The 13246-nt window shown below is 41.2% G+C and overlaps 1 long non-coding RNA gene across 2 annotated transcripts; it reads left to right on the forward strand.

The window, feature by feature from the left end:
• The first annotated feature begins 2654 nt into the window (after positions 1-2654).
• On the forward strand, positions 2655-4563 carry LOC137480951 (uncharacterized). Of its 2 annotated transcripts, XR_011003204.1 has the most exons (3): positions 2655-2969; positions 3517-3621; positions 4430-4563. It is a non-coding gene; the product is annotated as an uncharacterized lncRNA (long non-coding RNA). The 2 variants fall into 2 exon arrangements; XR_011003203.1 differs by having other exon boundaries at positions 3517-4563.
• Positions 4564-13246: the final 8683 nt, after the last annotated feature.

Genomic DNA, 13246 nt, shown 5'->3' on the forward strand with positions numbered 1-13246 from the left:
CAAAACTTTTTAAAGGACTAGTCCCAAAGCCCAATTCCTATTTTATGGTTATTTAGCCTGTCTCCCCAGAACTCAGCCATGTGACAGGATGCTTGGGGAACCATCCAGCTGTTTCCAGTCCCCAGAAACCACGAGGATTTTTCCTTTGTCCTCCTTTTCAGCAGGCAGCTGAGCTAAACTCTCACCAGGCTTGATGCCTGTAGCAAGACAGGGTTAATTAGTCCTCCTCGTTAACCTGTTCTGAGCCAATGCAGCATTGAGGAACCCGTCTCCATGGGCTTTTATCTGTCTGACCACCAAAAATCTGTGCAAGTTCCACCTTGACAAATCTCTTGGCAGTGCTTGCAGCCCCTGTGCCACACTCAGCCAGCCACAGAGGTGCTGCTCAGAGGTACAAACATAACTCTGGAATATTGGGTGCTGGTTTTACCTCCTTCAAAGGAGGGAATTGCTGGGGAATCAGCATCCATGCACAGTCCCTGCTTAATGATTTCTCCTCAAGAAAGACGAGTGAGCACTTGCTCTGCTAGGAGATAAATCCACTCTCCTGAACACTTGTGGGCATCCGTGGTGCTGTTTCACTTTCAAGGAGAGAAAGTATTCAAACCATGAGACAGGTTTAGATGCATTTCAACTTTCACTCTCTCCCATCCCACTGCAATTCAGTCAGCTCTGTCTTGTACATCCTTGTATATCTTCTTTTCTAAATAGCATATGGAACTTTATCCACCATCCCGTGCATGAGCCTACTTTGTTTGCCACGTGCTTCAGTTTAAAGTAGGCTGGAATTATCCCTTACACTTTAGGTGCAATGATCAGGACTGTGTATGAGCCCTGCCAGACTGTAACACAGAGTCCCTCTCCCTGTGGATGGACAAACACCAGTTGCCTCTGTGAATTCCTCAATATGTTAACAAAGGAAACATTTCAGCTAATTAATTCAGACAGAATCACTTGGAAAAACCAAATATTCCTTATTGCAGGAGACTGAGTGGCTCTGTGGAGGTCTGGATGTTGGCAAGCCAAAATAATGTTGTATCTTTAAATGGTACTGGAAAGGGCAAATTGACAGTCTGGAGATGTCACTTCATCTTCAGAAAGAGATATGAAAGATTCCCTATGATCTGACTGGCACCAGAGCTGGGGTGAAAGGACACTGAGTCGTTTTTCAAGGCAGGAATAAATCAGCTGCATTCTGCTTACATTTATTACCTACCTGCACATATCCAAACCTTCCCAGATCTGGGCTTGCTTTTGCCCTCTCCTACTATGGCCATTAATTCACGTGTTCACTCATGAACCCCCTCACATTTGAGGTCCTTTTTACCACTTCCTTATAAAAATTATTGGCTAATTACTGCCTAAATGACTGTATTGATTTCAGGACTTGTCTGAGAAAAAACCCAAGAAGCAGCCTCAGGAATATGGAATGTCCTCAATGCTTTGATTGTTCAGACAGTATTTCCTCAGCCTTTTTTCTCCTGACAGTCCTAATAAAAGCTGTTATCTCTGATTTATTTGGAGGTATGAGCAATATCACCTGTTTTCAATGCAGCTCCTATAAGGCAAGATGCAGGAAGTTACTCTCAGTACCAATCACTCTGATGAAACATCCCATTATCCAAAATCAGAACAATACATTCAGAAAAAGGCTATTAAATGTGCACCCCACCGAGGGCTGCATTTGTCTTCTCTCCCTTCCTTAGTCCATGGAAGTAACCGCCTTGAAGAACAGACTTTTAGAAGTCCAACAGAAGTTGGACTTCTAAAAGCAGTGAAAGCCGCCCAAAATCTGCAAAAGAAATGAAGTTTGTTAACTCTTTAAGGAAGTAAAAAAATACTCCATATATCCTAAAAGGTCAAATGCTGTTTCCATTAAGAATCTTGGTTAATTTTCACTAAAAGCAGCTCCAAATATTTAAACTTTGGGAAAGAATATCTGTTTCAGCAGACACATGCTTTCAGTAGATTACTTCTCTCTGACTCAGAGATAGAACTTTTATTTTGGCAACATCTTGTAATGCGTGGTGAAAAAAAAAATTTACCTTTCAATTTTAGTCACAGAACTTTATAACTGTGAGATAACTTTAAAACAAAATGTCTTTTTTCAGGCCTTTGGTAACACAAGTTACAAAGATTCACATTTGGAATTTATTTTATTATATTTTGTAATTATGCAAATGATGTGGCACATCAGCATTAATCATACTAAATGAAGCTATCTGTTTCAGTTTGAAATACTGAATAATTATTCATTAAGAATGATAGGCAAAGAAGCTTAAATCAAATAAACTTGCACTTTAGAGAAACAGCTTGCAAAAATATTCTTTTGGAGGGTTGATTTTATTTATTTGGGAGAAGCATGTGGGCACAAATATTTAAAAGCAGATATTATTGGTGAGAAATGTTGCAAAAATGTCCTTCAATTCATTCATATTTACAAATCTGTACTCACGCAGAGGAGGCTCCAGGGTAATACCAGTTCCTTTTGTACATCAGTTCCTTTGTAAGCAAGCAGAGGAGCTGGCACGTGTCCTTTGCTGGCACAGCAGCAGTGTGTAATTGGTTTGTGTGTGAGGCGGTTCGGAGCGGGCGCTGAGCGGAGCCGCGCGCAGCGGGAGCAGGCTCGTGGCCCCTCGGGTCAGCGCCATCTGAGGCGCTCGCTGGGCCAGCTCTGGTTTGTGCCTCTCTCTCAGAATGAACTCTGGCGCTCGGTTCAAATGGTTCAGCAGCAAATTGATCTCGCCAAGTTCACACGAGCCCAAACTCCTGCAAGAATTTCCTCCTTCCCTTAGACCCTGTGCCTTCTTCATTAACTTTGATAGAGGCTCCCTGCCTCACTTCTGCTGTTCCTTGTGCTTATCTTTGTGCAGGGTAGCCAGCAGCTTCACCCTTTCAGCAGCTTATCCGAGCTTACTCTGTAAAAGCTGCTCTCATCCCCAGCTAGGAAGAATCGCTCTGTATTAAAGGTGAGGCTCGATGCAGTCAACTTCCGCAGGCTAGTGAAGCTCAGGGAGCTGGGATCTAGTGCTGATGGTGGTGCCAGGGACCTTGGCTAGGCTGGAAGGCTCTGCAAGCCTCTCCCAGTCAAACTGTGGTTTGTGTTGACAAGTGAAAGGGATTTTGGCTACAATACTCCTAAGCACTGTCTTGTTCCCTGAATATTTCAATTTCCCTTTTCTCTGTATAGGGCAATTAAAGGTCGGAGATCAGGGAAACGTTCTATTTCCCCCAGAGGGTTCTGGCACTGCCCAGGCTCCCCAGGGAATGGGCACAGCCCCGAGGCTGCCAGGGCTCCAGGAGAGTTTGGACACCAGGGATGGACAGGGGGGTTTTCTGGGGGGTCTGGGCAGGGACAGGAGCAGGACTGGATGATTCCTGTGGGTCCCTTCCAACTCAGGACATTCTCTGATTCTGTGAAAAGAAACCCACATCAGCAATGGGGTAGTGTTTCTCTCCACTTTAGAGGTCATTTGTTTTAAGGAGGAATTCCCTGATTTTCCACATGGTGGAAAGGTCACTTTGGCTGACACACCTCTAACAGAAGCAGTCTTGCAGTCACCCACCAAAGAGAAGACCTTTCCAGTTCACCTCATGTAAACACAGTTGGCCAGCATTGAGGTGAGTGAATTCCTCCTGGAATGGCACTCCCTTCCCCCAGACGGAGGACCACAGACATTTAACTTTGGTTAGATGTGTAAATTCAGCTCAGGCAATTTGGACCCAGTTATTCTGCTGGTACTGTGAGGGGCACAGCCATGCTCACACCCCTCTGAGTGTGCCGCCCTCTTGGAATAAACTTCAACAAGCTGCTCCCCAGAACTCCAACATGAGCCTGTTTACACCCACATCAAAGGCCCTCTGTGGTTTAAGGTGGCTTCTTTGGCTTTGCACTGAAATGGAGCAGAGGAGATGAGCTTAAACTGCTCTGAGCAGGGAAGCAGCAAGAGGCAGCACAGCCTTTGCGCAGCAGCTCTTTTCTGGGACATTGCTCCTCTGGCATTTTCCAGGCTGGAGTAAAATTCCACATCCCCTGATTTCTACCTGTGTTATAAACTGTGGGCCAGAGCCAAATTCTCCATGTGCTGTATAAACAGTTCCAAAGCTGGCCGGGCCTGGCTGGGTTTGGGGACCTGCAAGGGAAGGAAAGTGAGGGGAATGTCACCATGGATGAGAAACACAAGAGGGGCGAAAGCTGGAGGACAAAGGGAGAAACACAGCTGAAAAATGATCAGAGTCTAAGGTACAAATATCCTGTGAACTCTCTGTTTCTCTTCTAATCAGCTGCTTGGTTATTTTTTTCTCTTCTTCCTCTGCCCACATTAACCTTTCCTTGTGGACAGATCTCTTTCAAGTTTATTTTTCTGGATTTGTTTGGGTTTTGATTTTGTGTTTTTTTCCTATTAGGATCCGTGTTTTCTGTTTGCAGACTTTGGTAACCCACCCTATTTATCTGTGCTAAATGATTCAGGACCCAACAGAATCTAGCTTCACTTACTTGACTTCTATTTTAATACTGGAAATAAATGTGATTAAATAATAAATTTTATTGTCTACTTAGAAGTGTTTGTCTCCTCAAGTCTAATGCTAATTTCTTGCTTTCTTAAATCTTTCTTGCTTTTAATATGACATGTATCATGGGAAATTGCTCACTAAGCCAGAAGCAGATTTAATAAAAATCTTTCCACACACTCAACACTGACTGCTTTAAATCTGTGCAAGCAAAAATTAAGAGCTATCATTCAGACTTGTGTTTTCAAACACATAAGGGAGCTTTCTTAGGAAAGTTTCTGATTTTGAACATACACAGGCTGTAGTTCTCTGTTTCACTACCCAGGGTTCAGAGGTAAAATAATTTTGATACAGCTAAGTTAGTGCAAGGATTACAAAAACATTTTCCGTAGTAAGACAAGGGGTTTACTTCTGGTATGCTGGGAAAAAAACTGGGATCAATAAAAGCCTTTACAATGCATTTAAGTGAAGAAAAAAATAATTTGTGTGGAAGTTACTGTGAGCTTTAGACTAATGGTCATAACCATAAATTATATTGAAAAGAGATAAAATTAAATAAAGACTTGCAAAGTATAAATTTGCTGCTGGCAATCTAAAAAGGATTTTCTTGTTATACTTGCCCATGGGATTTGGGGTTCTATCAAGGAAGCTTTCCTACTTGTCATACATCATTTCAAAGAGACATATATAGCCTGGAAACTGCTTTAAGGCAGCTGCAAGCAAGTGTCACTTTGAGTTAAATGCATTATTAAACTGTTGGGAAATTTCACATCATGGGTCATTTATCTATGCTAAATGGGTCAAAAGCCTCTACACATGCCTAGATAAATGAGAGAGAAGAGCAAAATTCTCCCTTGGGAAGTAATACGTTGACAACCTCGTAGAGTTCATGTTGTTATTTTTAGTAGATAAGAGAAAAAACTACTTGCTAAGTGCACTAATTCATAAACCCAGGTGCCAAGTACCCACAAGAAAAGGTTACCAAACATCCCCATATTTTGATGGTGCTTTGTGCAAGATGTCAGCAAAATGAGGCGCAATGTTCTTTGGGTCTTTGTCTTTAGTGGCTGATTATATGGTCCCAAAGGACGCCCACTGAATGAAGTGTGTGCAGAATCATGGAATCACAGGATGGTTTGGGTTGGAGGAAACCTTACAGATCACTCTGCCATGGGCAGGGACACCTTCCACTATCCCAGGTTGCTCCAAACTCCACCCAGCCTCACCAGCTGAGATGTTCAGGGAAGCAGTAGTAGGTGCACTTTGGCCAAGGCTGCAGGGAACGAAAACAGAGCCATGAAAAGTTTCTAAAACTTTGATGTGCTGCTAATACATGATTTAATTTAGCCACAGAGAAGCCTTTGGTTTAGTAAAATCTGCCCCTGGCATGTTGCTGGGCGTTCCCAGACACCAGGACATGCATCATCAAACAAATTGGAAGCCAACCTGGTAGCCAATTTTAGGCAATTAGCAGCAGTTGTAAATTCACATGAGAGGAGAAGTGAGCTAGAAACAGTTCTTCACAGTGCATTGGCATTTTCTCATGTTGAAAGATTATGTTTTCCATTTCCTTGCACATTTGCCCAACAAGCAGACCAGTCAGAAAAATACTTGAGCAAACAATTGCAAAGGGAGGGCCGTGCTTTTGATTAGAAGCAATTTTGCTTTCTCTTGTAGCTGATAGGAAAAATGATTTAGTGTTGGTATCAGTTCATAGCTCTGAGCCAGCTGGGTTCACATGGAGCTGTGTCTGGCTGAGAGGCACCAAAGGCTCAGCCCCCTCCTCTGCAGAGAGGTTCTGGGATGTTTTAGCAAATACCTTCTAGGTTTTGGGGAAAGGTTCTTCACTTTAACATATGAAGCTGATTTATGCAGCTGCTGATGTTAATGAGGAGATATTTATGTATCTGATATATGAGGCTTTAAAAAAGGATTTTTTAAAAGATTTTTTTCTTTTTCAGTGAAGAAAGATTTTCTTATTTTGAAGTTTAGTTGATTTACAGGTAAAAAAATGAAAAGGCTGAAAAACATAAAGGATCTGTGTGTAGTCAAATTCATTAGTGCCTTTAGTTGATGCAGCATGTAAAAAGGGACCTCAGCCTCCCAAAAGACACGGAGAATTTCAATTTTTACAAATCAATACTGACTTGGGACAAAGATGAACTACTGTGTTGCTCTACTCACCTACAAAACCTTCAGCCCATAGCATTTATTGTAACTTTAAAAATCAAATGCAATTAAATGTTACATCAATGTAACCTGTCTCTATGTTTCAAAATGTATAGTTTTAAAAAAAATATTTTCACACAAGGCAGACTTATGAAAACGTTAGCATGTTAAAAATTGATGGATCGAAGAAAGCAAAACGTAGCGAGGTGTTTGGCTGATGAACCAAGAAAAGGAAAGCTGATCTGCTAAAGCCAGCTGACACTGCTGGCATTATCCCAAAATGTACAAACACATAGCCTGACCTATCAGTGCATTTTATTAAGATGTCACTGAGAACAAAATTAAAACATCTAATTAAAATTTTTCTCAGACATTAAATTAATGTATATAGCAAAGCCATGACATGGGTTCTCAATTAATTAATTAACCTACTTTCAAGTACAAAATCTCTGTGCTCAGGTGTTCTGTCTATGGAAAATTTCTGACCAGGTCCCCAGCTAGCCTGATAGGCTTTTAAGCTAAATTGTCTTAATACAGTAAGAATAACTTATATCACCATTAATATCTTACTTTACTCCTCTTTGTAAATTTGCCACAATGAGATTAGAAACAGATATTATAGAACAGCTCTATACATCAGAAAATATTCCTGATGGTGTTCATCTTGCTATGTGAGTACGGGTTCAGTGTAGAGAATTTGTCTGGTTTTGTTTGCCTACAATGTTTGTTGTCATAACCTACATCAGGCATTTACAGTATCAACAATGGCTCTAAATTAAATAAGCCAGATTTACTTAATTTGCTCCATAATAACAATATTACATTATTTTAGCCAAACGTCGATGTCAAACTGAACAGAAATAAGAGGAAAGTAGTAATTAGTCTAGGTTAAAATATATCCTCAAAGGATATTAAATATGCAAGAGCTCATCCATGAAAATTAGACTGCAAGAGGTTACACCATGTATTGGCTTATTTTGTTACATATCAAATTATCTCTCATGAATAAATATATCTAATAATGTTTAACTCTATAATTTAATAGTGCCCTATTAAAAATACTTTCTAAATCAACCAGGCTGTGTATTTGATTTTCTATGATTATCAGATTTTAAGTACACAATAATTAAATGTGCAATTTGTACTGACTCCTGCAAGCACATTTAGAGAGACTATGCCCTTCTATCCCCCTAATAGATAACTTTAATAAATATGAATGCCAGGACCTAATACTTCAGTGGGATAATATAAGTTAAAAACCACAACAGAATGCCTGGAGAAAAGCAGACTCAGAGGTGACCTGATCACTCTCCACAGCTCCTGAAAGGTGGCTGTGCTCAGGTGGGGTTGGGCTCTTTCTCCAGGCAGCACTGACAGAACCAGAGGACACCGTCTCCAGCTGCACCAAGAAATACAGGTTGGATATTAGGAAAAAGTTTTTCACAGAAAGAGTGATAAAATTCTGGGATGGCCTGCTCAGGGAGGTGGTGGAGTCCCCATCCCTGATGTGTTTAACAAAGCCTGGATGTGGCACTGGGTGCCAGGGTTTAGTTGAGGTGTTGGGGCTGGGTTGGACTCGATCTTGAAGCTCTCTTCCAATCCAGAGATTCTGTGAAATCTGTGAAAATGTGAAGTTTCTTAATAGGAAAAAAGAAAAAAAAAAAAAAAAAAAGTTATTTTGGTGCTTTTTGTGTATTGAAAGCAAAATAAACAATCCCTGGACTACAAAGGGTAAGCTGGATGCGCTTTGCAACACAAGCAGCACTGTGTTCCCTTTCCCACAGATACCAGACCGCAGATTCCTTAAAGGATTTGAAACACATCCCCTCCGGTGTACGGTCCCCCCTTGCCTGTCAGTAGGCAGCCACACGATTTCCCTGTCACACCGCTCTGAATCTCAGGGTCCTCCAGACCTCGCTGTCCCCCGGGCAGCCTGGTGGCGTTTGCTGCCCAGGGACACAGTGTGGGATTCACCCTTTAACAGGTGCTGGGGAAGCACAGGTGAGCTGCAGTCCCCGCAAGCAGCATTAACCCGGAGCCAGCCCTGCTCCCCCGAGGAACTCCAGTTGCCATGGTGAACTCCACTCAAAGATTGGAGCTCTTGCTCCCCTTTTCCCTGGGAGGATGAAGGTTTCGCAGGTTTTGTTCCCTTTTGCCGTGGTCCCTGCCCAGCGCTGAGCCCAAGCCACGATGCTGAGTCGAACAAAGGTTTGGTGCTATTTGCTAATTCTAAAAATTCATGAAGATAGATTAATTTCCTTCATACCAAGTTTCTTCCACCTTAAGAAATGAAGATGAAGAGTGGAGCAATCAGCTAATTAACCCTCTTCTGCAGGCACAAAGAGCTGCATTACAATGTGACATTGCTCTGCCCTTTTCTTCTTGAGACGTTTTCCTGGCCTATCAGAGTCTGCTCTGTGAAAAGACCCTCTGCATCTGCTCTTGCAACCTGCTAATTACAATACTGTAATTAAACGCACACAGCAGCAATTACCTCCATATATCACCGTGTCTGACAAGCACACAGCAACTTCCAGTTGTGCCATGCTCAGCTCCCCTCTCAGAAAGGTGGAGAGCTGGGTTTGGCTCAGCCTGGTTTGACTGCTGCCTGAGGAGCCTGGGAATGCAGAATGCTGTCTGACCTGCAGGTCTGTGAGAAATGAGCATCCAGCCATGCACAGACACGGGCCCAAGGCTCCAGGAGCAGGAGCTGCAGCCCCACTGAAGTTACCAGAACTGGATGCATCCAAGAGGCCAAAGAGACTCCACTGTTGTGGCTGTTCCATCTCCCCCTTGAAACAACTTGATTGTTTCTCAACTTCTGTTGCTGGTTCCTGAGTCTCTGCAAAGATTCAAAGCCGCAACAAAATCCCGGATTTTCCTCGGTTTTTCAATTCCTCATCCCTTTTCTGGTTTCAGCATTCCCAACATCCTTTTCTCTATGACAACAATAGACCTTAGCTCTTTTTCCTAGTAGCACTTCAGCCTCATGGAGAGCAGATCTTAAGGTCTTCTTTTGCTTGGTAAGGAACAAATAAATAGATTTTTTTGAATGATTCAGCCTTTGCTGTTTGCTCTACAGAGCACTTTGAGCCTGTGGCTGAGCCACACTTAGCGGAGGTCCACACCCAGAGTGCTCAGAGCTGTGCTCAGCTGTGGGATACAGAGCAAGTCCTGTAAATCACAGGCTGGCAAAGGGAGAAACCACACAAAAGCGTCCAGCCAGGCAGGGGAACAGGTATCTGTAGGAAAGCAGAGAACTTGACAGCACCCCCAGACACCACCCCATCCTGCCTCTGTATTCTGCCTTGGTGTCACATCATTATCTGAAGGGAGAAGAAGAAAAAAAGCTGCTGTAAAATGTCAGTGCCTTTGAATTATAGACAAAATGCAGACACATCAAAATGTATTTTCCTTTTCAATACCTTTTCTTAAATGAAATATAATGGCCAGCTCTAGGCTAGGTGCTGCCACTCGTTGCCAATGGGAAGTGAGAAACAACAGCAACAAATCCATCTTTCTTCCCGAAGTACTGCTTGCAGCATGAGGCAGCACTAATCAAAGACAAATCACAAAGCTTTGGATTTCTTCTGTTCAGGACTAATACCTAGGGGCGAGGAGGAGAAGAGAACTGTTTGATACTGAGAAGAGAACTGTTTGATGGAGCAGCCATACTCCCTTCACTCTTTACCACTTCATTCCATCAGAGCTCAGAAGTTTATTTTGTAAGAAATTAGAAATAGTATTAAATCATAGCAAATCCTATTATTTGATGGCACCTCTGTAACAGCATAGAAGAGCTGGGAGAGTTCATACCCAAATATACTGATATGCATAAAAAGTGATTTTTTCCCAGTGCTGAAACAAAGAGTTACACCTATGAGCAAGTGTCTACAGGACCTAAAAACCAAGTAAGAGCAGACAAACAGCAGGGATACTCCAAGAGTGGAGCAGGCTGCACACAGCATTTCCTTGAAGTATAATTACAGCCCCACTGAAGCATGACTGTAGCCTCCCATCTTTGCAACAACTGTAATCAGTGTAATCATGCTGCCATTTCATTTCCCTTCACACATTCTGTTAAGGCATTAGGGCTGCTGGGTAGACTGCTGCAATGATACAGTTAATACTGTCCATTTATTTCCTTCATGCTGATAAATCATGTTGTTATTCTGCTGTATTCATACTTCTTTTCTCTGACTTTAAGGCTAAAGCAGCCCATTTGATAGTGCTACAAGAATGCTGTTTGCAGAAGAAGAATAGAAGGTTTTTACCAGATTTTGTTATATTTTCAAAACCTTTACAGGACCTTTCATATCTGCTGTTAATTAGCAGTATTGGGACCAAATAAAAATAACAGATAACTCCCTCTTGTAAAATTATTCCTTCCAGTTGCTATTATTTAGTCACAGTGAGGGGAGTGGGGAAAAAATGAAACAGAAAAAGATATCAACAAGCCTAATCTTACTGCCAGTTTACCCTTTCCTGAGTGAGTGCCCTGCCTCCAGTTTTCTTTCTTTAAGCAGGTGCATTAGCAAAATAAAATAATATAATGGGAATTGCCTTGAAGGTATAGAAGGTAATTAAAATAATACACATAGCTAAGTGAAGCAAGGGTAGGGTGCAACATCTGCTCTAGCACACAAAGCCCTTGGAAAGAAGACACAAACTGATTTAGAATACATTATGTTGCTGATTTTTCTTAATGATTATAACCCTTCTTTCTTTCAAATGGTCCTTCAGTGCAGTTTGCATAAACCATGGACTGAAGTAAAATCCCTCCAGTGAAAGAAAGAGCAGTGATTTTCCTGCTGATAAGGGCAGGTGTTGATGTTGCTTCTCATTTATTTGTCTTAACTATTTCTGAGTGTTGCATTTGCCTAATTTTTAAGGAAACATTTTCTATGGTTCTTTCTCTATCAGGCCATTAAAAAAGGTCGTGGAAAATGGTGGAGTGAGTGTTTAATGAAAATTCTTCACCTTGACATCTATCTAGGAATTTAAACAACTATTCAATAAGCAGACTCACAAGAAGGAAATCTATATAACAATTAAAATAATCTTCTAATCACTTAAGAGCCTAGAGTAGGTATCAAGTTAATCACATCCATTTTGAATTTATATGCTATGCATATCCTCGTAAGCATTTAGAAAGAAAGTGGTGCCGAAGACACAGGTGCCTAAATTAATAAACATTAGAAAATCAGCAAGAGATTTAACTACACTGGTTATTGTTTCCAATTATTAAATAATTACTTTGAACATCTTCGTACACCTGGCCCCAAATCCTGGGATTCAATTACCTTGAATGACTCTGGGCTATTTGATCACTTAATACTAAATCTCAAAGTGCTGGGCATTGGGAAGAATATCTGGGATTTCCCAGAAGTTTTGTGAGAAAGTTCACAAATCAGGACATTTTTGTTTGCAAAGTCAAGGCTATAATTAATAATGGAAAAGCTTTATTAAGATTTCTGATTTTTAAGAAAACAGATGGCAGGCAGCAGACTGAATCCCAGCATCTCTGTATTCCAACAAAGAAGTGTTTACCTTGCCAGGATAGCTACATTTGAGAGAACAATTTCAGAAGTGTCATGTGCTCCTCCAGCTTTCCCATCTTTTTTGCTTTCTGTACTGACCAACTCAAGTACCCTGTCTGGTTCAGTCTGAAGAGCACTGAATTTATCTTTTACTGCAGCTCCAGTAGATGCCTTCTGAGAATTTCTATGCAATAGAAAATTCAGAAAAGCTTTATTTGAATTAAAGTCCTCCAAAAGGCTCTTGAGCAATACACTCAGCCTACTGGTGATATGTCTTGAATTCTGTTACTCATTTAACAACACGCTGAAACAGTTTGGTATAAAATTTCAGATTAAAAAAAAAGGATTTAATTAAAAGTTTTGGGAAAAGTTTCACATTAAATGTCAATGTGTTTGGCATGATGTTTAGAGCATGTAATCATTTTCCTGTAGAAATTGAGAAATGAAAGAAATATTCTTATGACATCCTCTTTAAATAGGTCCAGTAGGATAAATAGGATAACTAAATAAATCTAGACTTAGGGGTCCAGTATCTCACTTATTTTTTCAGAAAGACATGAAATAGCCAAGTGCCATTTCTGCACACATCTCTAAATGTTGTATATAATTCCATCAGGAGTTTCAATAGGTCAAAACATCTTTTTCTTTCGAGCTTTTGAACATTCATTGATTGCAAGCCCTGTAATTTCAGTAGAAAAATACAGAGCAAGATATTTTTCTCTGCCTAAAAACTCACTCCAAGCAAACCACTGTCTCCCTTCCTAAGCAGGAAGGAAAACAACAGGGGTGGGGAGTGTTTTCCAAACCTTGAAAAGGCCTAATTGATGTGTAACTGATTTTCGAGGTTGAGATACAATAATGTAGCCAGGCTGGCAGAGGAGAGGTCGCTGAATCTCTACATTTCTGTTCCTTGTGGCTCTCAGTGACACCAAGCAGGGACAATATTGGTGACAATCACTGACATTCTCAGATAATCCAATTAAGGGAAACTTCTACATCATCATCACACATTCTAGGGTATTGTG

Source organism: Anomalospiza imberbis, chromosome 12, assembly GCF_031753505.1.
Source record: "Anomalospiza imberbis isolate Cuckoo-Finch-1a 21T00152 chromosome 12, ASM3175350v1, whole genome shotgun sequence".
Taxonomy (NCBI): domain Eukaryota; kingdom Metazoa; phylum Chordata; class Aves; order Passeriformes; family Viduidae; genus Anomalospiza; species Anomalospiza imberbis.